The 26,872-nt window shown below is 41.1% G+C and overlaps 1 protein-coding gene and 1 long non-coding RNA gene across 10 annotated transcripts in view; one reads left to right on the top strand and one right to left on the bottom strand.

Moving 5' to 3' along the window:
• Window positions 1-18,853, top strand: part of KHDRBS2 (KH RNA binding domain containing, signal transduction associated 2) — a 357,107-nt gene extending 338,254 nt beyond the window's left edge. For 2 of the 7 annotated variants that reach the window (XM_079970540.1, XM_079970535.1), the window contains exons 12-14: window positions 13,322-14,390; window positions 16,856-16,926; window positions 18,626-18,853. The gene's annotated coding sequence lies outside the window, so the exon portion shown is untranslated. Of the gene's footprint in view, window positions 1-184; window positions 503-13,321; window positions 14,391-16,855; window positions 16,927-18,625 lie in introns of all 7 variants that reach the window. The other 5 variants (XM_079970538.1, XM_079970539.1, XM_079970543.1 and 2 more) reach the window with 5 other exon arrangements.
• The window catches only part of LOC307212969, a 152,584-nt gene that overhangs the window by 19,948 nt on the left and 105,764 nt on the right, over window positions 1-26,872 (bottom strand). For 2 of the 3 annotated variants that reach the window (XR_013837307.1, XR_013837308.1), the window contains one exon: window positions 8,554-9,442. This is a non-coding gene — a long non-coding RNA (uncharacterized lncRNA). Of the gene's footprint in view, window positions 1-8,553; window positions 9,443-26,872 lie in introns of those variants that run through there. The other variant, XR_013837306.1, reaches the window with a different exon arrangement.

Consider the following 26,872-nt stretch of genomic DNA (forward strand, 5'->3'; position numbering starts at 1 on the left):
AGTTGATTAAGCCAAGGCATTTGAGATGATTTCCCAAACCAATTATTTCCCATCTTTCTTAAATGGCTCCAACATAACACCCAATTTGGACCTTAACTAAAAGCAACTCATTTACTCAACTGGTGGGTTCACTGCCCTAATTGCACTGAAACTTTACTGTGTGTCCTGATCTACAGGCCCAGAGGAGGGTCTGCGTGAGTGGTTTGATGCAAGGATGCCAAATATGCCACAGTGATCAGTTCCAGTGCTTTATTAGAAGAAAGTGCAAGCTTACAAAACCCTGCAAAGCCTTGCTGCTGTTACAGACACAGGATGGACACTGAAATATGTTGTGTTATTTATACAAAAAGCAAGCTACATAAACTGGCAACCATAGCCCAGTTAACTCACCCCTGGCTTAGAAGCCCCTTTCCAACTCTCCCATCTCTCAGATAAGGGAGTAGCTGACAGTGTAAGAAGCCTTCCCTCTCCCAACCAACTAAACCAAAACTCAGGCTTCAAGGTAAGCAGATAAGCAAATAGGATCTCATTTTACAGCTCACACCAGTTAGTCTCCTGGGTTATCTTGACTACCAATATGGTATTTACAGGCCTTCTGGGACATTTGCACCATTTGGTTCCACACTCCGTGTTAAATATATTATGGAATGTAGTTTCCAATCTTGTTAAGTATTATGGTCTTCCCACTTTGCTGTGCGACTTACTGTGATTGCATTAAAGTATGTATATATATATGTGTGTGTGTAAGAAAGCTCACTTTCCTAAAGGTTAAAAAAAAAAAATTACAGCAATTCCAATTCAATTCATAATCCTTGGTATTTTATTAGTTTGAAGGTTTATTTTGGTTACACAAATCCTGTGAAAAGGGCCCATTTACTGCTTATAGCAAAGAAAAACTGAATCACCTTTGGCATCTAACATTTAATCTTGTCATGAGGAAAGCACCATGATTCAGATTCAGAAAGCATGAAGGCACTTTCCGGCTTTGGCTCTTTAATCTGTAAATCACAACGGAGGTTTATAGAACAAAGGCCAATTTTAGACCTAAGCAAGCAAAATATACAGCACGCATTCATGCACTAAGATATCAAATGGAGTGAAAAGTTGATTGGACATCAAAACCTTACCTATCCAGAACGAAGTTGCCAAGATACTTTATGACCAGTCAGAGGATGGTTATTGTCTTATGAAACCATTTGAATATTTAAATAGGCCTCTGAGGGAATTAGAGGAGGATTCCCATTTTACTGTTGGTTTGTTTATGGTGTTAAACCACCTGCCATACAAATATATGGTCAGAGCAGTTCACAAAAATTTTAATGCAAGGCTACATAAGACCTACAGAAATCTTGACCATGGTTTTATATACTGTATGTTTTGTTTCCTGAAGTAGACCTTGGGTTGTTGGTTCCCTCCTGCCATGCAGCTATGATTCAGTAAGAAACATAGGGAAGCATTCAAAATTGTATTTCCTCCACCTTTAACATTTTAGTGTTCTGTGTCTACCACCTTCTCCTGCTGCCTTTATTGACTAAGCCAAACAGCAAGTGATGAAACAGGGTGATGTATATGCATGTATGAATCAGACTCAATAGGAATCTCTAGCATTAGTGGGAGGTAAACTAAGGTCTAACACATCCTAATTATGCCAGTTTTCACTGGTTACAGAGAGACTGATTTCTGATAAATGCATTTAGGAATAGATTGGAAGAAACAGGTAATCAAGTACTGTATAGATTCTGGAATTTGCATTTTCATTTATAAATATTTTATTTCCTATTACCTGTAGCTTGTCATGTTTGGGGATTTTTCCTTGACCTTTCCAATAACCTTCCCTTGTCAAATGGATAAACCAATTAGAAGGGTTCCCACCCCACTTTTGTTATGCTTTACATATGGGAGAACATTCTTTGACACATGCTAGCTGCCAAATATAGCCAAGGACATTCTCATTCAAATGATGAGCCCTGATAAGATGGTTTGCTAATAGTGTTTTAAAGTGGTTGTTTTCAAAATCCTGTTTGACACTTTCTAAGGATGTTTAATCACCATATGAGAAGGCACAATGTAAACATGTAATCAGAAGAATATTACATTATGTTTTACTCTGTTTTAGTAAAGACTATTTTGTAATCACAGATTTAGAGTTCAGTTTTAAACCTGCACATTGGACATACAGATAGAACAAACTCAAGTGGTCAAAAGCCATGCCTCAATATTGGCCTTCCTTTGGGATACCATTTACAAGTGACAAGAGTGTGTCAAGTTTGGCATGTATTGATTCAAAAACCCATTCCATCCTATTTCCACAATAATCTACATATTTAAATAATAATCTTAGTGTGGATGAAAAACAGTAAGTATATTCATTTGAGGCACTTTTAGCCCACTCTTTATTAAAATCAATCCCACAGCAGGTTACAACAGGTAACTCTTAATACATATTCAACAAGGAAAACCACCAAAAAACTAATCAAAACAATCACAAACAAATCAACATCAGCCTGAGTAGACTCCTCCTTCCTTCCAGCTAATTTAACCAACTGCCTGAGTAAATGCATGTGTCCTTAAAAGGTGCCTAAAACCCATCAGGGTCAGAACTGTTTGAATATGAGAAGGAAGGGCATGCCAAAATTGCAGTGCTACTACTGAGAACACTCTCTATCTTTTAACATATTTGCTAAAAAAACACACACCGAAAAAACACACACCGAAAATCTATATATTTTCTCTCAAGGCATGCATATCTGAGCATATTAACCTGAGGCTGTGCATTTTGACATGTTTCTGAGCAGAGAACTGTATTGCAACATTTGGAGAAGTGTAGAATCCGAGGGAGAACTGCTTTCCACTCCACACATTATTCCAAGAGGTGTGGATCAAACCAGTTCTTAATGGAATTTGCTGCAAATTCCTCAAGGTTAAAAATAACATTATAAATAATAGGGGCTCACAGGAAAGGAACACCAAACATTGGCCTGCCCCTTCACCTTACATTCCCATGGTTAGTTTTTCCACGACTCAAATAGATTTTTTGTTGTACATATTTCAACAATCCCAATGTTTAAGAGTCAGTAGCATAGACGTTGTAAAGGTGGAGCGTTGCGGCAAGATGGCTGTTCTGAATTCCCCCCACTTTTTAACAGAGGTCATGACCCTCGAGGAGTAACAATGTGTTCATAAAAGTACTTAAGTGGATACCAAAACCACAAACTAGTGGAAAATTTGTGGTGATCTGTTGTGGAACAATCCCACTGAAGAAGATGAAAGTGGTTATCCAGAGCTCATGGCTGGTTGTGAAGAGGCCTCCATAACAGTTCAAGCTTCAGGGCCCCCAAAATGTAGGTCTACCACATACACACTCTGCTTTATATGCAAGTGAGGAAGAGAAGCAAACAACAACAAAGGGGGGAAAGTCATGAGTCTCCAATGTCACATCTAGTTAGCCCTCAGTCTAAGCTTGTTCAGAGTCTTAATCTGCTAGCAAATATAATTTATAGACAACTGGAATGATTTACTAATACCGTATTTATAATCCAAGCTAAGGACATGATGATCTTCCCTAGTTTACACTAACCTCTGCTGAAACATCTGAGACTAGCAGAAGCTTTGGGAAGAGCTTCTTGATTACCTGAGACAGTAAGGGGAAGCCACCTTGAATTCCAGCTTCTCCTTGGATTATCTAGCCGTATGGCACCTTGCAAGACACGTAGTCCAGCCATCTCAAACCTCAGTAAAAATCATGTGCAGTTCAACAGAGCATTCTTAATAAGGGAGAGCATTCAAGTCATAGCATTAAAAGAAAACGAAATATTGAATTATCTAAGCTGTTATTACTTTGCTACTTGGCTTAGTTGGTGCTAATAATCAGAGCTAGTAGATATATAGGTTCCAAATCCCTATCTTTAAACAACCACATTTCAAGGAATTGAAGATAGCATTAACCACATGTTTCTGGACACCTCATTTTTAGAGACCGTTCCAACAACTCCATGTGGCTGGAAAGCATTAGTCAAGTTCTTTCACAAATCTCCCTAATATTCCTCAAATTTCAGCCCAAAGCTTCCCATATGAATAACCATACCAGATGTCCACACCTCCAGTGCCAGAGGCAAATCATGTGATTCAATTATAATGATATCAAACATCAACATCCCTCATCCAGATAACAATGATTCTTAACATGATAACTGGTAACTCAGCAAAAGGTGGTACCCTTCTGTGCAGGAAAATCTAAGCCACTAAAAGTACACCAATTAAGAGCTTACAAAACCGGATAAGATGGAGCTTATGAGATACTATTACACACATATTTGTTATAAGTTAATGTCTTGGAGATTGACAGGCATCACTACATTCAGGATGTTGTGTGCATTTTTAAAAAAAATATGGCATGAGTTAATCCAAGCTCAGATGCATAACAGGAAGAATATGCATCTCCAGTGCTACTTTACAGAAGGCAGGAAGGCATGGGCAAGGAAGCACAAAACACTTGTATGTCATTACCTTAATTTTTAGGCTACCTCTACCCCATATACACTATGACAATTAACTGTGTGTAGAAGTCTTTATCATATCTGCAATGTTCAGGGATTATATTGTCAAGGAGACTCATTCCTTTCATTTGCTGGTGATATTTCTATCTTTTATACTAATCAAGCAAGACTCCACAAGTCTCATTATATAGCAGGAAGAACATCTGCTTACTCACGAATTATATTCTCAGTGGATAATAGTAACTCATGCATATAAGCAGTCATGCAAATGTTTGGCCAGATGAATCAGAGAGGTGTAGGGCAAGCCAATTTTATAGCTTGAATACTGACCAAAGAATATTGCATGTTGGTGCCTCCTAAAGGAATCCTTAATCCCTTACTAGATGGCATATCTTTATGATATTATATTTTTGCATCTGCGATATAAAACTACAGTTATTGCCCTTGGTGAACAAGTACTTAATGATAGAACCAACAAATAACTAGAAAAATAATGGAGCACATCTGTGTGCAATACAGATGATATTGATAAAATAATCTGCCAGCATATGAAACAAAACAAAGATAATGCACAGTAAACAAGACTTCTGAGATCATGTTCACACATTGCATAACTGAATTGCAGTGCAGTAGCTGAAACTATCATTTTATTCCTTAGCATCAATTACTGTGTGGTGAGTCAGCATTGATCACTGGTGCCCTGTATTCCACACTCAAGAATTACATTCCAAGTGGGCAAATGCCAACATGTAATGTATCCTCTCCTCCCCCTGAACCCCTAAAATCAACTCTGTAGTGTCCCTGAACACTTCAGAACAGGGTGTCAGAGTGTGTGGGGGTTACAGGGAAAAGACGAGGAAGGGCAGGTCCTATTGTATGAACAGAAATCCACTGCTCAAGTGGAAGTCTGTTCTGAACCTATATGACTTGGGTGTAAATATGAGACCCCGAGCAATTTTTGGTGTACATCTTACCTACCAATCCCTCATCACGACAGAATGCCTATTAGCTAAGAAATAAACATGCCATCTTAAAAAAGGTAAAGGACCCCTGACAGTTAAGTCCAGTTGCGAACGACTCTGGAGTTGCGGTGTTCATCTCACTTTACTGGCCGAGGGAGCCAGCATTTGTCCGCAGACAGTTTATCTGGGTCATGTGTCCAGCATGACTAAGCCGCTTCTGGCGAAACCAGAGCAGCGCACGGAAACGCTTCCCGCCGGAGCAGTACCTATTTATCTACTTCCACCTTGATGTGCTTTTGAACTGCTAGGTTTGCAGAAGCTGGGACAGAGCAATGGGAGCTCATCCCGTCGCAGGGATTCGAACCACCTACCTTCCAATTGGCAAGCCCTAGGCTCAGTGGTTTAGACCACAGCGCCACCCGCGTTCCTAAATACCATCTTAAGGACCAACAAATTGATCTGGCAAGTCTTTACCATACTGCAACACTACCTGTTGCTTTTGCTGTAACAGCCTAACATAGCTACCCCTCTGGAAATTATTATGTAAGAGGGGGTTCACGCATTGTATTAATTGTGCGGTTTGCCAGATCATGAGTACCACTTGATTCTAATTCTAATGCACTTAAATTAGCATTACTGTAATTGAGGGGAATCTGGAATATGAGGTACTTGAGCTTCTGTGTGGTTTACAGTTAAAGTAACATATGAACTAGCCCTCAGTAGGAATAAGATCGAAATTCAGGTTGAGTTTCTTATGTGATTTATATTACCTGTGCACTTTTCATAGCCTCTCTTACTGAGAAAGCATTATTATAGCATCAAAATGTTATGCAAACTGGGATTATATAAACCCTCATTACTGAGCCATTCAGTTCCTCAGCACTTAACATCAGTAAGCTGTACTTTTAATTAATCTTCTACTGGCATCTATCCCTGCAAAAAACCCTCACTCATTCTACAATCATTTCTGGAAAGTGGGATCACCTTTTCACTGCTGATGGGCAAGTCCAAGCCTACAAAAGGTTCTGGAACAGAACAGTAAGACATATTCAAAACACCAAGAAATATCTCTTGTCTTTCAAGCCCAAAATACTTTCTGGGTGCTGAGAGAATCTCAATTAGATGAGCTCTCATCTCCCTCCTCTTTGCAATGCTTAAAACTCAACTTACACTTAAATGTTTTCCTTTTCTTTTCCAAAGTACACTCGGCAGAATGGAAATACAAATGTCCAGATATATTTTTGTCAATACTCCCCTTCTAATGCAACACTATTTGTATTTTGATTTAGACTTTATTAAAAACACATTAAAATAAAAAGCTAACATCAGAGGTGATCAATGAAGTAGAAGCAAGCTACTACAACCAAATTTTTCAGCTTTGTAAGCAATAGTACTAAATACGTCGATTCAGAAGTAATAACCACTGAGTACAATTGAAGCTACTCCCAAGTAAGAGAAAAGGATTGCATTTGAATTATTCGTATTAAAATATATCCTGCTCTTTTGGATGCTGTCTTTGTGCTTTTAGATTGAACCTCATTGTGTTCTTTTGCTATTTCATTCATGCGCAGAACCATAGGGCAGAGTGCAAAAATACATAGCAAGTCCAATAAAATCCAACAAACCATGAAACAGTGAAATGGGTTGTCAGACCCAAGTCAAGGGTCAAGTTATCCAGTCCATGATATCAGACAGACATTAGCTGAAGCCTCTCTAGGAATTTTTGAGAAACGTTTTAAGAATTCTAACCCAAATTCTCAATAAATGAGGCTTCAGAAGTGTTTTCAAAGAGTTTACTGAGAGAGACTACAGAAATGAAAAAAATAATATTGAAGTTTATCAAGCTTAGTGTCCAAGAGAGATTGGAAAAGTGGGGCTGCCAGAATTCGGAACACCATATAGGATGCGGTGAGAGAGACTGGGGTTTTGTTTTCTCTTTGTGCTGCCATAGTGCTTAAAATCAGCTTCATTTTCTCTGTAAGTATGATACTAGAACAGTAGGATTTCTTTCAGAAAACAAAATGTTATATTCCATGCTAGACAGGCAGATCAAATCTGCATTTACTACCAAAATATCACTTTAGTGCTATGGTAATTATTTTTGTAAAATAAAAAATAATTTTTTTGTAGTACCATACATTGCATAATCTGAATACCATATTGTGCTATGAAGTAGGGAAACCACCAACGTTATCTAGAACAAGTTTCATACAATGCCCACCAAATCTGTTTCTCAATTTCACATCAACGGAGCTGGACAGATCCAAGTTCTCTTTCAAAGTGAATGGAAGCATTATAGTGGTGGAGGAACCGAGAGGTGTGTGTATTGTAGCTTCTGCAGTAAATCTCTGAACAAGCACTCAATAGAAGAATAGAATAGACTTTATTTGCATAGCCGACAGGCCATAGCATCACAAGACAAACACCAACAAAAATAAAACTTGGCAAAGGTAATAAAATAATAATAATAAAACGTAGTAATAATAATAATAATAAGATCCTAGGGGAGAAATCCAGGTAGCGACACTGATGTCATTCAGATAGCAGCTCTCAGTCTCATTGCTCTCTCGATAAATTTGGCAACCTTCTCTGTTGTCAAGCTGTTCTGGTCGGCTAGGAGTGAGAACAATTTGGCTTCACAAGAGCGGCCCGGGATGGCAGATAGGAGCGGCGTAATGGTCTCGTCCCTGAGATCTTTATATAGGGAGCAAGACAAGAGGACGTGTGACACAGTCTCTACGTAGCCAGCTCCACAGGGGCAGAGCCGGTTCTCGAATGCTATTTTTTGATATCTACCTTCAAGAACAGCTGAGGGTAACATATTTAGTCTGGCCAGTGTAAAGGCCCGTCTGAGTTTTGGAATGGTTAAGGTAGACAAATATGGTGCCCGAAAATCAAAGTGGGAGGGGGGCAGATAAGCGTACCAAGCACTAAATTTCTTAATATAGGCCAGGTTATTCTGCTGCTCAATATCCTTCATGCGCTGGTCAATAAAGATTTTTGCCTTGGGGAGACCCATTTTCAGGAGATGCTGTGCTTGGAGGCCACATGTAAGTAGTTTTTGATGCACTACTTTGGACCACCGACTTCACTCAATAGAAGTGTTTTCTATGAACACACTTTAGCTATATGCATAAACATTAATTTCCAATGTTCCTTCACCCTCTGTTGTGACAAAGAAACAGATAAAAAGATAGTTCTACGTAGATGAAAGGTTGGGGAGAGCCTGCTGTCAGGAGCAGGCTTTGCTCTATAGCTCCAGTTAAGTTTCTGAATAGAATGCTACAGTAAAGCATACAGTTGAATAAAGATTGTGCCTGTCCCTCACTTCAAACCCTTGTCTTAGGTACCAGGACTTTGGGATCCTTTAATGTGTCCTTCATGAGTAAATAACTGCAGCTCTCTTTAATGGGCTAAAATACCAGGGACACTTGCACAAGGGACAAAAGTAACCGGCCCTACACTAATGAAATTAGGTGGCTTCCCTATCCTCACACAGTGACAGCAAATGCACAGAGGCCTCCTCCTCCTCCTAGTGATCCTTACACTATAAATACCCTCCCTCCACACATACACATCTGTTGTTATGCTAGGCATTTTGCTAGTTCCATAAGGATAATAGGGACACTAAGGAGAGTTTGGAGTACATGCCTTCTATTGTGCTTGTGGTGCCTCTCTACAAGTTTTGTTCAGTGCTGTTACAGCTTTCCAGCAGAACTCCCTTTATTATTTTTGAAGTTCTGAGTTTGAGGACGAGCTTACTGGGCAGCAGCTATCGAGATGGAATAGAACAAAAGAAGCTGGAAGGGTAACCAAGATGGAAGGCTCTCATATTAAAATGCAATAAAAAATTTGTTCTTACCTTACAACAGCATCTAGCTTTGTTCATTTACACAAAGAACTGATAGCAGATCTTGCAGCTTGGGTGAATTAGATGGAAGTAATAACAGTTTCTGGAGTTCAAAGGCTTTATTCATGCAGGATCTATTTAAAGGATGAAAGGAGATAAGAAACATCTTGTCACAACAAATTGGGAAAGAACAACAAACAAAATGGCTCGGCTTTTAGGGGTGGACTTAAGACAGAACCTATAATCAAGTGCTGGCTACAGTGCTGTCATGTGGTTTAACCATGCATTAACTAGAAGCTTAAGAGAAGGAAACGTATTTGCTTTTCTCCAACAAGAAAACAAACACAATAAGGTATAGCTCAGAAGAACTGTTTAATGGAGACAGATTCTGCACAGCCATGTTCAGATCAGGACCTATATCTGTTAAAATTAGCAATGATGGTGTTTTTCATCTAATCAAACACAAGCTGCTTCATTCTAGGGAAAGCACTTGGCTTCCAAGTATGCCATGACAAATCTTCTCTCATTTGAAACCTTCATTGCAGATTGTGTATTATATAAAGATGCGACCTCTATTTCAGTTTGAATACACAATACAGTGGTACCTCAGGTTACATATGCTTCAGGTTACATACGCTTCAGGTTACAGACTCCGCTAACCCAGAAATAGTACCTCGGGTTAAGAAGTTTGCTTCAGGGTGAGACAAGAAATCGTGCTCCGGCGGCACGGCGGCAGCAGGAGGCCCCATTAGCTAAAGTGGTGCTTCAGGTTAAGAACAGTTTCAGGCTAAGAAGGGACCTCAGGAACGAATTAAGTACTTAACCCGAGGTACCACTGTAAATTAAAGTATAAGCAACAACATTATACTAAGTAAGACTACTTAACCTGCTGGGCCCATCACTGCATACTCTGATAAGCCAGTGGCTTCTTTGAGGTTTGAGGCAGAAGTTTATCCCAGCCTGCTACTGGGAATTCTTTAAGAGGAGGCATGCCAGGGATTCAGCCTGGGATTTGTCCTCTACCACAGCTTGGACCTTTTACACAGTGCAATGTGAGAAGAATTAGTAAGTTGATCCATTCACTTCTGAATACAGGGCAGTTTATGTACAGGGACACCACCATATTTACAAGCGACTTCTTTCCTAACACAGATATCAGTTTGCTGACTGTGTGGACTATTGCCAGCAAAAATCCATCAGCCATGCATGGCAGCTCCCCCCCCCCCCCCCAAACTCCCTGTTTTTATTGCCTGTCTAACACTGCAAACAACAGGTGAAGTTCTTCACCCTCCAGCAGGCCACGATACAAGTAAGGTGGGCTGTATTTGCTTTAGTGGTTAAAAATTCTTTAGCCTGTTTTAGAATGCAAACAGCATTGTGCTTTCACAATACGTACAAGAAAAGTAGTAAAATACCAGCCTATGAAAGCAACCAGTGTTTAAGCGGTGACATTGCTTAAATATGACATGCATATAGGGTGGGGTTTTTTTAATGTCAGGCAAATAACCCAGGAAATAAAAATATGTTTTGCACCCTCCTCAATGGTTCTTTTAATGTGCAGCAACCCCATAAAATCTGACTTTATTTATTACACGTAATAAAACTGCGATGTTAAACTAATCAAATACAAATCAGTCCAACTGCATAATTTTCGATGAAGAGGTGCTTAGGAGCAGCAAAATGAACTCCAAAATGGCTCATTGCCTCTTAATCAAAGGCAGTCAGCATCAAACATCAGCCAGTCAGGTGATAACTTTGTCATTGCTCTGCCGCCTTCTCAGATGGAAGTTGTCAGAAAGGCCTGACAGCTTTTAAAACACGCCAACTCATTTGTCTCTGTTGAGGAACAGACCCTGTGATCTATTGGTGTCTCTAGGAGATTAGGAAGAAAGACTACTATATTATTATAGTGGTGCCATTAAAACAGATTTACTGTGTGTCTATCAAGGAGCATTAATGATATAAAAATACATGTAATTTCCGATAAGAATTTTTTGTCAGCCTTCAAGTCTGGTTCTTTTCTTGTCTAATTTTGTCCAGTTACTTTGGGGTACACAAGAATATTAATGATTAATTGCCTTGGCGCTCGAAAAGCACAGGCTTGTAATATATCATTAGAAACTAGAGATCAGGAAGACAAAATGAAAAAATCTTGGATGAATATATTACTGCTATATGCAGTTAACAACAGCGGCTCGAAATCATTTGCGTTCAGAACCTGCAGTGGCACCTCTTCATTGAAAGCATATTATTTATGTTAATTTTACACAGCCTACTAGGGCTTCATACAAAAGAGAAGGTGTTTAATTAATAGGCACCAAAGCAATAGTAGAAAGTCTGTCTTTGAACTCTCATTTTTAATCAGTGTAACCACTTCTGCATAGATGGAGGAAGAATTATGATAAGGGATAGATCATCTCTATGTTGTAAAGGGCAACTTGACATCACAGGGATAAGACTCAGCAGTGTGGTGAACTTAGTGTCACCTTTGTATGACTTGGGATGCCCAACTCATCTCTATTTTACTTAACAATAATTTCAAGCAAGGCTATAAAGAAGACAGGCAGACCTTTTGTCTCTCTCTAGATCTCATCTTCATTCCATTTTGACAATTAATACTACAACCACTGCCACTCTCAGTTTATTTATATACCTCATTTCCCACAAGTGAACCTGTGTTCAGAGCAGTTCACCCCAAAATCAAAGTCTAAACACTGCCACACAATAAAAACAAAAACAATGCCTAGTAAGATACAATATTACTGCAGCATAACACTAAAAAATAATGATCAGCAATTACCAATTAAGATTTCATTAGATACACATAAAACACTAAGGAAGGCTGCAGCTTACCAACAGGCCAAGTAACCATTAAGCAACTCACTTCTGATGGCTCCTAGAGCTGGAAGGTGGGGCAACACAGGTGAAACCAACCATCCCTGATGGTAAATCAGAGGTGCTCTCTGCTCACAATTCTTGCTATGGAAATAGCTCCCCTCTGAAGGCTCTTACTGCACATAGTTGTTTTTTTCTGAGGGCTCCTAAGGCTGGAGGGTGGGGCAAGGTGTAAAAAAAAAAAAAGCCCATCCACCGATGGCCAACAAACATCCCTCAAAATGTCAGGAGGTGGAGAGTGAATCTCATAGGGAGCCTGCAAGTAAGAAATTATTTACGGATTCCTCCCCCCGCCCCCCTAGCTCTTTTTAAAATATCAGCTGGGTTATCATTAAGCTTCAGAGGTTCTTAAATTGCTTCTTGGAGTTTATTTGTCAAATAACTCATGGTATAAAAGTAGCACCATAAACATTAATTGAGCAGCCATTAAGCAGGATGGCTGTTTGTTTTTGGTTGATAGAGAACATAAAGCTTCACACCCTGTGGTGGAAAACAATTAGATGTGATGATGAAGGTGCTGTTAAATACCACTCTTACCACCCTTTTGATATCAGTTTAGCTGTGCAAGAATAGCAAACAGCTGTAGTCAGAAAGCATGCAGAAGTGATAGGAAGTCATATTTTTACTGTCATGTCAAAGTCTGTTATGAATGGAATAAGAGTTTCTAATGCTTTATGCTAATGGCAGTGACTAATGATAGTCATTATCTCCATTTATACTCATAAAAATCTTTCTCCGGGGAGACTGATCATAACTAGAATACTGTTTAAAATTAAACTATTTCCTCCTCTAAAATACAGGATGTAAAAATGACTTAAATACAAGAGGTTGGCTGACCAATTTATTTTGTTTTGAGTGTGTTTGACAACTGCAGCTGTTACTTTGCCACCTGCTGACTTTGCGTTTAGGAATGTGGTATATTTATATGTATCCTTGGACATTCTGTCCTGGAAAGCTCAGCCCAGGGGGTAATATAGGTGAAACGTGCAGCAGAAAATCAACATGAAGTATAAATTTGACATTGCCATGTCTGAAGTTTCAATTTCTTTTTTTTAACAAGGACACTGAATTTCCTCATCCATTTCTGATTTCGGTTATGAATTCTGCTTACTTGACAGGTACAGAGCACTTCATTATATGCACGCTCAGAAACCCTTAAACGGATGAGGCAGCTATTTGCATCTGATAGGAGCTAAGTGGGACATTAAATTAATGCCAAACAAGTGAGTGCTCATTTTGGTTTCATTATAAATGGCTGCAGTACAGCAGTAATGTGTTGACTCTTATGTGCTGACAACTTCTATATTTCTTCTAAACTTCCCTGAGAGCTAGACATGGAGGAATAAATTGCTACTCTAGATGATAAAATTAGGAGGAAATATATTCACAATAATTGCACATAGATCTCCCAAAATACACCAAAGTCTGAAAAAAAAAGTGTTAGTGGATTACTGGTTTTCATGAAGGTTTCATGAAGGTCTGTTGACATGGATATGCATTTTCATATTCAACTATATCCTCACTTGTTTTAGGAGACACCCCAATTTTAGGAGAACATCAACCATGGGTAGGTATTCCATCTTCACTTCACACCTTGTATATCGGTAAGATATGTGCAGTGAAACTTGCATTAATACAATTTTAAATCATTCATGAAAAAATATTGTTGGTGTTGTTGGTGTTATTCATACGTTGAAGGCAAGAGAATATTTGAACAGTTTGCATCCACCTGAGCCACAATCCCCTTGTTTAGCTTTAAAGAAATAAGAAATAAGAAACATGAGTCTTTGGTTGAGTAAATAAAATAAAAACCAGGAAAATAAGTAGTTTGTAGTTGACCTTTAGATATCAATTGTGTGAGCCATATATTACCTTTTCCTACAGTAGATTGCCATTGGGAACATACTAAGTCCTCAGGTATTAAATTCCAGCTAGCTTTAACAATATCCAAGCCCTATATGAGAACCAAATAATTTGAAATGGATATGCAGATGGTAAATGGACAAATCACAAACCAGAGGGAAATGGGAATCTTTTTTGTTGTTTACATTTTCTTCTCATTGTAAAAGTAGACTGTTCTCTTTGCTTTTGAAGTAACCTGCTCCAGAATGAACCAAAGGCCACAACGTATATGAGAGATATTTGAGTGTTTGGTTGTGTGCATCTACCACCATAACATCCCCCAGTGTAGGTGAATTTATTTTGGTCTGGTGAAGCCAAATTTATTTTGATTTGGAAATAGGAGTTATTTATTTACAGTTATTTTTGTACAGTTGGGATATTGTGCATAGAAAATACATATGTTTGCATTCAGTTATGTTTTCTCCCCTTTCCTGATCTCTTTATCATAGAACTTGTTCTCCGTGTATTTCTTTTCCTTCCTCCTTCCTTCCTCTTGCTCAGAACTCAAAACTAACCACACACACACACACACACACACAAATGAATGAATGAAATTAGGCAAAAAACCCCACAAAAAACCACCCAGGGGCTACCTACCTGTTGTTGCTGAAATGTGTTTACGCATCTCCTATGTAACACTTTGTAAATGTACTAAGTGGCTGAAGTTTCATTCCAATCAGCAAGAGCCATATGGATCCATTATATGACTGGCTGGTTTTATAGCAGATTTAAGGAAACTGTTTGTGATATTTAAGCAGGCATGGAGTATTTTTTAGGAGCTTCATGCAGTCCCTTTCCCAGCACAAGTATTAAAGCATGTGTTGCGATCATATATACCCAATGCCGTATTACATCTAGGCACTCTACTCTCAGGCCAAGACATTCTGGACGAGGAGGCTCAGAAGGGTACATTTCCTGACAGCTAGAAATTCAAATTGGGGGGATCAAATTTAAGTTTAGTTACAAGTTTAAATTTACTTTAGCAACTTTAAATGTTTAACTCATTTTAAAAAATACTTTCTAGCCTACAAAAAGTGGTGACAGTGCAGGCACTCTCCAAGGTCACCTTACCCAGAATGTCTCACTCTGGGGAAGGACCCCCCCCCTTTTATTCGAACAAGACATGAGTATGGAATAGGCACCTTGTTCATATCACCTGACTGCATAAGCTGACACTAACCCCATAACCTATCACTGCCCATAGGAGCCAACCCTATGGGCCAAGGTCCATTCACACACACCCAATAAAATATTTTTAGGGGGCTCACCCCCCCCCCCGAGTTGATGAACACTGCCATTCAAATGTGCTGTTTGTGCCACAACTTGAGTTTGATTATGTGGGGTGGGGCTTAAAAAGGTAAAGGTAAAGGGACCCCTGACCATTAGGTTCAGTTGTGACCAACTCTGGGGTTGCGGCGCTCATCTCGCTTTATTGGCTGAGGGAGCCGGCGTATAGCTTACCTGCCCCCATTTATTTGCTACTCAAATTGGCACTCCTATCACTGCCTATGGCATTGGGAATGTAATAACTGCAGAGTCAAAGTCACTCCAAATTCAAGCAACTTTATCCTGAAACTGTGTAGCCAGTTGGTCCCTCATCCACAGTGGGAATCAGTAAGCTCTGGACCACCTGAAATTACTCCATCTATCAACTACTAGAGGATGCAACGCAAACTGAGAAATGAGCCTTCTTCGTAGCTTGCACGATTATGTGCACTAACCAGGGTTCAGTCAGCTTCGGAACAAGACTTGAGCCACTTACTCAAACAAAAACAACCATTTGCTTGGCTTGCTTCATAGTCCACCACTCTCCAGAATAAGAAGGAGCCACTCAGGCTCCACAACACCATACAGGACACTTGGAAACGATCATGTCAATGGCTCATTTCATCTTACTATTCCATAGCTAAACCAGAGCTTTGATAGTATTGCCAGCTATCTCTGCTAGAAGATCACCCAGAACATTCAGGAACTCCTCAGTTTCCATCAGTCTCCAAGGGTGGGCCATTTGAAGAGGTCCACCACCCTTACATGGGAAAATTGCCACTACTAGCCTTCTCCCACGGTTGTTCCAAGCAACTGATATGAAGTGGCATACTATCTGTGAACTTGGAGATTCCATATAAGCGTAATGGGTAATAGCTATTGGTAGACTATTGATGAATTGGCCTCTGAATCCATCTTTGTCTACACAAATGATCATAGTACCCCTCATTGTCAGATAAGAACAAGTACTGTTTACAAAGGTTAAAAAGGATCTAGGACTATCCTTCTCTTCTATAATCAGTTAGTTAGTATACATAATGAAATCTGACCAAGCCTAGGATTCATATATTACTAAACTCCTAATGTAATTACATCCATTGATGCCTAGGCATAATCTGTTCCTCAACATTATAATTAGGCTTGCATTGTTAATGCTCTTTCCTAATTTTCAATTCTAAAAGCATAGCTATGCCCAAATATATGTTTTCGATCATTTTAGCCAACAGCTTCTGGAGATGAATAAATTTCCCAGTTTGTTCCTTAATGGGCCTTTCACTCTCCTTGAATCTCAGTTTAGAGAAGTATCTAATATTAATTCTGGAATTTGAGGGTGTACAGGCATCATAAATGTCATTTTTCCTTTAACATGACTTTTGGGTAAAAGTAATATTTGACTAATAGTGCAGGGTATAGTAACACCTGAAACTCGAAAATGAGTATAGATTAATTTCTCAGGCTTTATTCCTTCTTAAATCTCTTTCTAGGAGACAGAGATGAAACTTTCAAGGGAGAAAGATGGGAAGAGCTGACAAGCAGATGTTCCCAAGGCCTGCATGTAAGCCGCCAAGGGAAACTGTTGAAGGGTGGGCTAGAAATTAACAAGTGATCCATCAATATGACACCTGCAACCAAACTATGCATGACAACTATAGAATTAATCTGCTTTGCTTTTACCTGATATTTTGAGCCTATTAACAATAAATTTATTTTACATAAATATAACTGGGAAATCAACTGTACTCAGGGAACTTCTCCATCACAGCAATCCAAAAGGGGAGGAGAAAGCTTCCCACAGGATCAAGATTCACTCCTCCAGCTTTGAATCATTTTTAAAGGCAAAGGTCACACTTCTGTTAGCCATTGTTTAATCATAATAATGATTATGATAACAACATGCCAAAAAATGCACCGTTACAAGATCGGAGGGGTATATTTCTCAGTATTTCTGACAGCATTTGTCCGACCATGTGAACACTCAAAGTGTTCACCCTTCTGTTTTATCAGGGTAAAGGTAAAGGGACCCCTGACCATTAGGTCCAGTTGTGGTCGACTCTGGGGTTGCGGCGCTCATCTCGCTTTACTGGCCGAGGGAGCCGGCGTACAGCTTCTGGGTCATGTGGCCAGCATGACTAAGCCGCTTCTGGTGAACCAGAGCAGCGCACGGAAACGCCGTTTACCTTCCCACCAGAGTGGTACCTATTTATCTACTTGCACTTTGACGTGCTTTTGAACTGCTAGGTTGGCAGGAGCAGGGACCGAGCAACGGGAGCTCACCCCGTCACGGGAATTCGAACCGCCAACCTTCTGATCGGCAGGTCCTAGGCACTGTGGTTTAACCCACAGCGCCACCCGCATTATCAGGGTACCTGATCACATAAAGGGCTTTGTTCGCTTTCAAGCAAACACAAGTGGGAGCCCTCTGCAGACCTTCCATCTTCAACATGGGGATGGCTGGGGACTGAGCAGATGGGTTGTCATGAACAGGGATGTTGAGGGTGGGGTTGCATCTATGTCCCTGCCCCCCAAGCCCAGATTTCACGTGTTTAAGCAAATGCATGAACCTGCTTCTGTTTACTGTGCAATCGTATACATCCTTAGAAATAAGCCACAATGTGGGACTAACTCCCAGGGAAATGTGTATAGTATTGCGAGAGAAAACCTAAAACTGCCAGAAGTACTATCAAGTGTTTTGCTAATTGCTATGCTTTTCAGTATACAATGATTTAAAAGACAACTTTGGCATAATAGGCTTAAATACCCCTCTAATAAATACTTGCTAGTATTATTTTATTATTATTTGCCTCCTTAAATATGTTTAGTTTCTCGTAACACCACCTATAAATGACTGTATTTGTAGCATCAGAACCAGAGATAGGGAACCTGTGACGCTACAGATGTGGTTGGATTACAACTTCCATCAACCCTGACCTTTGGCCGTGTTGACTGGGAATGATGAGAGTTGGAATCCAAGAACATTTGGAGAGCCACATCAATCACTGACCTCTGTCACTGAGCACAGATAAGCACTGAAGCATGACAGGGGGAAGCACAGAATATTTAAATATTAAGGCATCTGCATTTGCACACTAGTGAACTGAATCTGGAGTGCTTTGTCATCCCCATTAGGCCGTGGTGATGGAATATCAAAAACATTTGTATATCTTGTTTGTATTGAACTGCACAGGTATGCTGGCGTTTTCACTGTGTCGTCTATAATTAATGACTGAATGAATCTAATTCCACTGTTTCCACAGGCTAGTGACAGGTGTAAACCAGAAAGAAATGCAGTGCCCAACAAATCAAAACACTGTGTTTGGAAAAGGTCAAGATTATCTTCGCCCCTTTAGCATTCCAAGGAGGAATGACTGGAACCTTTTGACATCCTTCTACCCCAAGGAGCAGGGGGGAAGATAAAGGCAAAAACTGTAACAAAGTGGGAAAAAGAGAATAACAAATAAATATTTTACAAATGTTGTGAAAAATGAAGTCTGTGTGCATTACTCTTAGTGGGGAAGGCATCCGATCGCCCAGGACCATAATGTGTTTTACTTGAGTGGCGCTATATCTTACATTTTGTAGGAATGCTACTAATTACATTAGTTTAATTGTATTGTATTGCAAGGATTAAAAGTACCCTTCTACATGGGACAAGGTTATCAGTTAAACACATCACAGGCCATAATCACATGATATTACCTCCGTTTAATAATTGCACTGCAAGATGATTAAAACTAGAGAAAAATATTTTAAAAGTATATTGAAAAAACATATTTATGCCTAAAAGACAGGTGCTGGGAACAAACCGAGGAACAGTGTGAACTTCACATCCTGTATGCCAGGCATAGGCAAACTCGGCCCTCTGAAGGTTTCAGGACTACAACTCCCATCATCCCTGACCACTGGTCCTGTTACCTAGGGGTGATGGGAGTTGTAGTCCCAAAACAAAGCTAGATAGCTCAGTTGGCTAGAATGTGGTGCTGATAATACCAAGGTTGCAGGTTTGATTCCTGTAAGAGAGAGCTGCATATCCCTGCATTGCAGATGATGATCCTCAGGGTCACTTCCAACTCTACGATTCTGTATCGCTTTAACATCTGAAGGGCCGAGTTTGTCTATGCCTGCTGTATGCCATGAAGCACCCAACACTTTGGTGCCCACTAAGGCCTCTGCCCCTTCTGGTTTTTATTTTATTTTATTTTTGTATGTTGGACACTGGCAGGGCTGGCTGACGAGACAAATGCAGGCCTCCCGCTACCCAGATCTCTGGAAGAGAAAGAAAGTGGTTGGGCCTAGTCTTCCAGCCGCCCTTCAAAGGTTTTTAGAAAAGTAAGAGGAAAAGGCTGTCTGGTAAGTTTGGTGGAAGGGTGAGCAAGTGTGTGGCTATTTTTCCTGGGATGTTTTTAAGAGTGCGTGTTGCCACCTTTTTATGGAATTGTGTTGGAGGTGAAGTGTTTTGCCTGTTTTTAATTCTTGAGCTAGTTTCTTTGGAGGTTCTTCTATGTTTTCTTTTGGGATCCCTGCAGGCTGCAATTCCTGGCCCATTTGGTAGTGAGAATGTAGGCCCTTATTTTCCCAGATGTTCAGTACATTTTTAAATGGGCCACAGAGAACATTTTTAATTACAGCTTTACCTATGGCGATTCACCCATAGTGGCCCCCCCCCCTTATTCACCTCTTCTCTTGATATTATATTCATCAAATCATTTAAACTGACCCTAAAAAAGCAGTGTTGAAACAGATTCATTTATTAAGATCAGATCAATATAATTTATATCCTGCTTTCCCAACAAAAATCTGGTGCCAAAGGCAGCCAACAACAATAATATTCTGGCAAAATATTTCAAATGCATTCAGACCTGATTAAAACGCTTTCTTAACAACATTAGTTCTACAGGATGGTAAAACAGGTCTAGATTCTCAAGTGTTTTTTCAAAAAATCAGTCAGTAGAAATACAGGAGGAGAAATATTATGATTTGCATTTAAGCTCTAATTAGCTCTTAGCAATCTGGCAGATACTTGATTAGGGAAAACAATTCAATAAAACCCCCTTACAATGCAATTGTATACATGTCTACTTAAAAAAAAAATCACCTTGAGCTCAGGCTGCAATTGTATACTCATTTACATGAGTGCAAGCCACATTAAACTGAGTAGGACTTACTCCTGAGTAAACATGTATAGGCCAGTGCTACTAATGCGGTTTACATAGAATCACAGCATCATAGAGTTGGAAAGGCCCCAATGGTCATCTAGTCCAACCCCTGCAATGCAGGAATCTCAACTAAAGTATCCATGACCGTGACAGGTGGCCACATGTTATATTCAAACCAAGTCAAAGCTTTATTTGGAAGTAATGTTACTGGAATACTTTTAAATATTTGAAGATATGACAGCTTAATAACTAAACTGTTCACATTTTTAAGTCGGGGTGCAGAATCAAAGCATGGAAAACAGTTAATATAGTCATTTTAGCCTGACCAAAGATCAATGCATTTATATTTATTATACAGTACATTCATTCATGCTTCCCAGGAATAGTCACATGAAAAAGTTAATTAGTACTACAACTCTGAAGCTGACTATTTGATCTGTATTGTATCCATTCATTATGCTACTAGTAAATTTTATGGAACAATGATTTTTAAAAGAAATTGTACATTTCCCATTGAAAAATATACAGCGGTACCTCAGTTGTCGAACACTTCGGAAGGCGAACGTTTCAGTTTTCGAACGCCGAAAACCTGGAAATGCTTCCGTTTTTGAATGCACCTCAGAAGTCAAACGGCTTCTGAGGCATGTTTCTCAGTTTTCTCAGTTGAGTTTGCTAACTGCCCATTGCGCCGCAGTTGTCAAACAATTCAGAAGTCAAACTGTCTTCCAGAATGGGTTACGTTCAACAGCCAAGGTACCACTGTATATCAGAAAGTTTTCAACCCTACATCAGGGCTTATGTCATAGGTTTTCAACCTTTTTGAGTCCATGGCTGCCTTGACCAACTACATTCTTTCTGTGACATCCCTGTGGGGCTCAGAAGCCCAGTTATGTCACCCTTTTCCTGCAGAGTTGGCAGCCTTTTTTCAACACTCTCCCTTGTGGCATGTTCCCTCAGCCTCCTCTCATCCCCCCTCTCCTTGGGAGTCCTCTGGGCAGCCACTGCTGCCGCCCCTGGTCTCTGAGCTGCCCCCCTGCCCCAGAAAGAGGTGCCTCCTCACAGTGCCCCACAGGGGCCTGGGACCTGTCTGTCCATTCCCAACAGCAAGGGCTGGCAGACTGGGCTTCCTTGCCCGCTCTCTTGCTTACTCTGAGGCTGCCTCAGCTCCTGGCAGCAACACCCCCTAGCCAGCCCCAGAGGCACCATTCGTCTGCATTGTAGCCAGAGCTGCTGCAACAAACAGCTGCACAAGCCTTTGGGAGGCAGAGACATAAGAAGTCATCAGAGGAGGGAGGAAAGGGAAGAGGGACAGAGGCCAGTGTTGCCCACGACACCCCTGACCACCATTTCAAGGCTCCCCAGGGTGCCACAGCACACTGGTTGAAAACCACTGGCTTAGGACTTTAAAACATCTATGTAGTTGTATAGAATAGCCAAATTATTTTCATCAGTCGGAATCATATAAGAACATACAGAACTGCCTTGTACTCATTGGTTTATGGATGAGTATAATGGTGAATGGCTGATACCTGGTTAAAAAGGTAAAGGATCCCTGACAGTTAAGTCCAGTCGCAAATGACTCTGGGGTTGCAGCGCTCATCTTGCTTTACTGGCTGAGGGAGCCAACGTTTGTCCACAGACAGTTTTTCCGGATCATGTGGCCAGCATGACCAAGCCATTTCTGGCAAATCTGAGCAGCACACGGAAACGGTGTTTACCTTCCCGCCGGAGCGGTACCTATTTATCTACTTTGACGTGCTTTCGAACTGCTAGGTTGGCAGGAGCTGGGACTGAGCAACAGGAGCTCACCCTGTCGCGGGGATTCAAACCGCCGACCTTCCGATCGGCAAGCCCTAGGCTCAGTGGTTTAGACCACAGTGCCACCCGATACCTGGTTAGCAAGCCCTAAACCATGCTTAGCGCTCTCCACTTTCTATTTTTAGAAATGTAGGGCCATAGTCTGGATCAGAATCTCAGGGCAAGGGGATGAGGTTGGCATTTTCCTCTCTTTGCTGTTTTCTCTCTGATATCTGGAAAAATAGCAGCAGAGAGAAGCAGTTTTCAGTGTATAATGGTACAGGGAGGAAATGTCAGGCTGCCTCCCTGTACTACATTGTGCCACTCTGGATCAAAGGCCCAAACTGCTGCTGCTGCTGTGTGTGTTTGTGTGTGTGTGTGTGTGTGTGTGTGTGTGTGAGAGAGAGAGAGAGAGAGAGGGGGGGGGGGGGAAATGGCCAGTGCTAAATACTTATTTTTTTAAAAGCAGCATACTTTAATGTAACATGTCCTTGGACCCTCAGCCCACCCAAGGCAAAGTCACAGGATAGCCTCATACTTTAGGCAAGAATGCTGTTTCTGATTTATGCAGTTAAAATATGGTGCTCTTGGATTTGCTTTTTATGACTCAGAATGTCATTGTTTTGAATATTCCTTACCTTTGGATCTGAAAGGAGCGATAGATATTTTGCTGCCTAAACTACTTGGCAGGGTTGTGGAAGTAAGGTGTGATACAAATACGGAATTTGTGAAACAGCCATTATTTTGCAATTGTATGGTGGGGGAGCACAGTCCAGAAGCCAACACGAATGGGAAATGTCCAGAATCCATTCTTGGTTATTTCTTACAGAAGAGGTTGGCTTTGGGACTGTGCAATCAGGAAGAAAGTTGATGGACTGCAAAACCTTTCAGTCTGAAGGAAATGCCTTAGGTTTGGAATGGGCAGTAAATGGAAACTTGCACTGTGATGGTCATGTCCTATATCTGTCTAGGCGATAAATAACATACTTTAACTTCCAGGCATTCGAGCATGCTAACCTTCCTTGCATAAAATCGTTTAGCAAAAGGATCGGTTCAATAACTTACTTGTTAGTCACCTGCTAGTCCTCTAGGCCACACATACACAATTTCAAATGCAACATCTCTAGCTTATTGATTTACAATGTCTATTTACTGTTAATCAAACTATACAAATAAAAACAGCAGCAGTTTTATGGAGCTATATAGTCTGGCATCTATCAGCATTGTTCCTGAGGATCATGAGAACTAATTAATCCCTAAATGTAAATTTCCTTAAACAGCCTTGTAAAATGCACATGAACAGGATATTCATGTAAAAGTAATACAGGTGCTTAAGCTTTCCCAAGACATTTTGCTCTTTGTGATGAATGGCAAGATTGCACCCCTGCATCCCATATGGCAATTGGAGCCATACATCAACACAACTGGCAACTGAATCTTACAGCAACACTGCTGACAAGACCAGCATGTAGGCTTGGTTTCAGGGTGTTCTAGGAGAATGGTATGGGGCTGTCACCATTGCCACACCTGATTAGATAGATAGATAGATTTCATTGCATTTAGGTTCCACTTTTCCTCCAAGGAACTTAAGGTGGCAAATATGGTTCTCCAACTCCTCATTTTATCCTCACAACTATCCTGTGAGTTAGGTTAGGATGAGAGAGGGTGCCTGGCTCAAGGTCACCCAGTAAACGTTCTGGCTGAGTGGGGATTTGAATCCTGATCTGCCAGGTCTTACTCCAACACTACCCATTACACCACACTGCTACCTGAGGCAGCTGTCTCAATGCGCCTAATGGTAGGACTGGCCCTGACAGACACTATCGGATCTATCTCTGAGGTAATTCTTACCAGGAGTTGACAATTTCTCCTTTTTCAAGCATGAACAGTGGAGATAAGCAACAAAAAACATCAAAAAGTACACAACCAAATTAAACAATTTCCACATAAATCATAAGATCTAAAATAAATATTAAAAATAATATCATTAATAGCAACAACTCCCCCGCCTTCCAACAACCCCCCTAAACAACACCCCAGCTCAAGAGTCTGTTCTGCAGCCTCAGCTTTTGTAGGTGGGGACAGGTAGGGTCCCGCCCTCCCAGGCCAGGTGGGGAAAGGCCGGCAAGGCAAGGAGCAGCTCTTTTAGGACTCAAGCAGGTTTTTCAGGTTGCCTGGTCCAGAATTCTAGTGTTCTGTATGTAAGTAGCAGAATATTAAAATTGGCTTGGTGGCTAATAGGTGTGCATAGTACCTCAAAAAAGCAGCACCAAAAGCTCAATGTGCTGCAACCAACAGCAGCCCTGTGTGAGTCCACCAAAGCCATCACAAAGAGCCACAAATGCTCAGCACATCATACAGCATGGTGTCTTTCACCTATCATAAACAGTATGTTTGGCTTTTGAAAGCCTCTTCATGTCACAATAGTCTTATACAGCAGTCTAGTGAGGGAGGTTAATAAACCAGGGATACTAATGGGTTAAGTTAGTGCTTTTCAGCCTGGTTGGCCCCTTGTAGTTCCCCACTTCTGACTAGAACCCCAATGCCCCTGAACCCCAACAAAACAGACGTTTTCCCATTATAGGCCAAAGGCCACAGCAAAATATAAACAGCAACAACAAATGGTGAGCTTAGTATTTTCACCTGACATACCACTTTTGTGTGGATGAATTTTTTCCTTACAACAGTCCTTAAAATAATGAACATCCAGGCAGTAGCAGAAATAGAGCCAAATTGGAGCCATAGAGAAACAAGAGGGAGAGACTAGCCTGCTCAGAGAATCCCTGAGATTTAAGTTAGTAGATAATATCTTAAAGGGGGGGGGGGCAGGGGAGGCCACACACACACACACACACTGGCAGGGGGAGGGGGAAACCAGAAATACAGATAAATGCTACAGGCTCTGTGCAATGCCCCAAAACAGTGTTCATAATATATCAAGGATCAAGCAGAAAAACGAAGTGGTGGGTAGAATTGAGTATTTTGGAGGACGGCATGGCTAGCTGGAACTTTGAATTGTCTTGTCTCTGTTAGGCGGCAAGGCAGCACTGGCGGTTCATGGAGGGCTGGGCTGGGGAGGGACACAGGAACAAAGGAAGCAGCCTTACACTGAGTCAGACCATTGGTCCATCCAGTTCAGTATTGTCAACACTGACTGACAGCAATTCTCCAGGGCTTCAGCCAAGGTTCTTTCCCAGTGCCACCTGAGGATGCTGGGGACAGAACCTTCTGCTTGCAAAGCAAGGGCTCTGTAACTGAGCTGCAGACCTTCCCTGTTATGTCTGCGACATCCTCCCAAAGGATGTCTGCCAACATGGAAGGCAGCAGTGGGGATGTCAGGGAAGCTTTGCTGCAGCAGCAGTGACTCTACAGGCATGTGCACACCTGCAGGGCCTCTGCCACCAACCTGGAGCTCCTGCAACCTCATGGATGCTGCCTAATCCCTGCCCCATCCCTGCCCTAATGAGCATTGTGCTGCACCTGGGAAGAATCTACCTGACCACTAGCACCACTGGGCCATCACTCAGGTGGGGACACACAGAAATATTTTTTGCTCGTTCATATCATTTATGGTTTCTGGATCTGTGTGCACTGATCCCCATCCTCAGAATCACAATCTGGGGGGCGGGGATCAAGTTTTTGAATTTCAGCATTACCTGGAAGTATAACAAGTGACCTCCTGGTATTTTGTGGTACCCATGATCTCCCTTGTGCCCAAACGTAACTCTCCCCATGCATATCTGGGATAACGACTCTGCTCAGAGTTCTGGACAGTGAAGGCAATACAAAGGCTGGCAATTATTGGTACGTAGCTCTTTCCATTCATTGCCATGTATGTGGTAGATACCACATGCTTGTAATGGCAGGAGAAAGAGAGAAATGGAGGCCACTTATAACCACTGTTGCTTGCCATTGTAGCTCAGCTGGTGCCGAATTACATCAGTGTGCATGAAATGACAATCTGGGCCATGCCGTCTCCGCAGCTTCAGCTAATAATGAGCTGCTAGGCTGTGTTGCCAGAGACATATTGGAACAAGCAATTGTCATTGCTCATTGTTAGTCTAATGAGGAGAAAGGGAGAAACATTGTTAAATGTTTCCCTGATAGTCTGAGAGAGAGAGAGAGAAGAACAATTCTGTTTTGTCGTAACACCTTCTAGCCTTTCATTATAAGGGCATTCTCATTAGGCGGAACTGAAAGAGGCGGCAAAGATAATACTTTAAAAGGTAAAATTAGGGTTGGTAGACATCCAGGATTAGGATGGATAAGACAGAAATGGATGGTTTTGTACAGCATCCAGAATGTTCCTCATTTTGGATACATGCACACATATCCAGAGAAGTGCATGGCGCTATATCTGCATGCACAATTGAGCCTCTGCATCGTCTTCTCTATTTTTGAAACAGCAACATAAAGATAAAGGTAAGTGGGACCCCTGACCATTAGGTCCAGTCGTGGCCGACTGGGGTTGCGGCGCTCATCTCGCTTTATTGGCTGAGGGAGCCGACGTACAGTTTCCGGGTCATGTGGCCAGCATGACAAAGCCGCTTC

Source organism: Podarcis cretensis, assembly GCF_951804945.1.
Source record: "Podarcis cretensis genome assembly, chromosome: 3".
Lineage (NCBI taxonomy): Eukaryota > Metazoa > Chordata > Lepidosauria > Squamata > Lacertidae > Podarcis > Podarcis cretensis.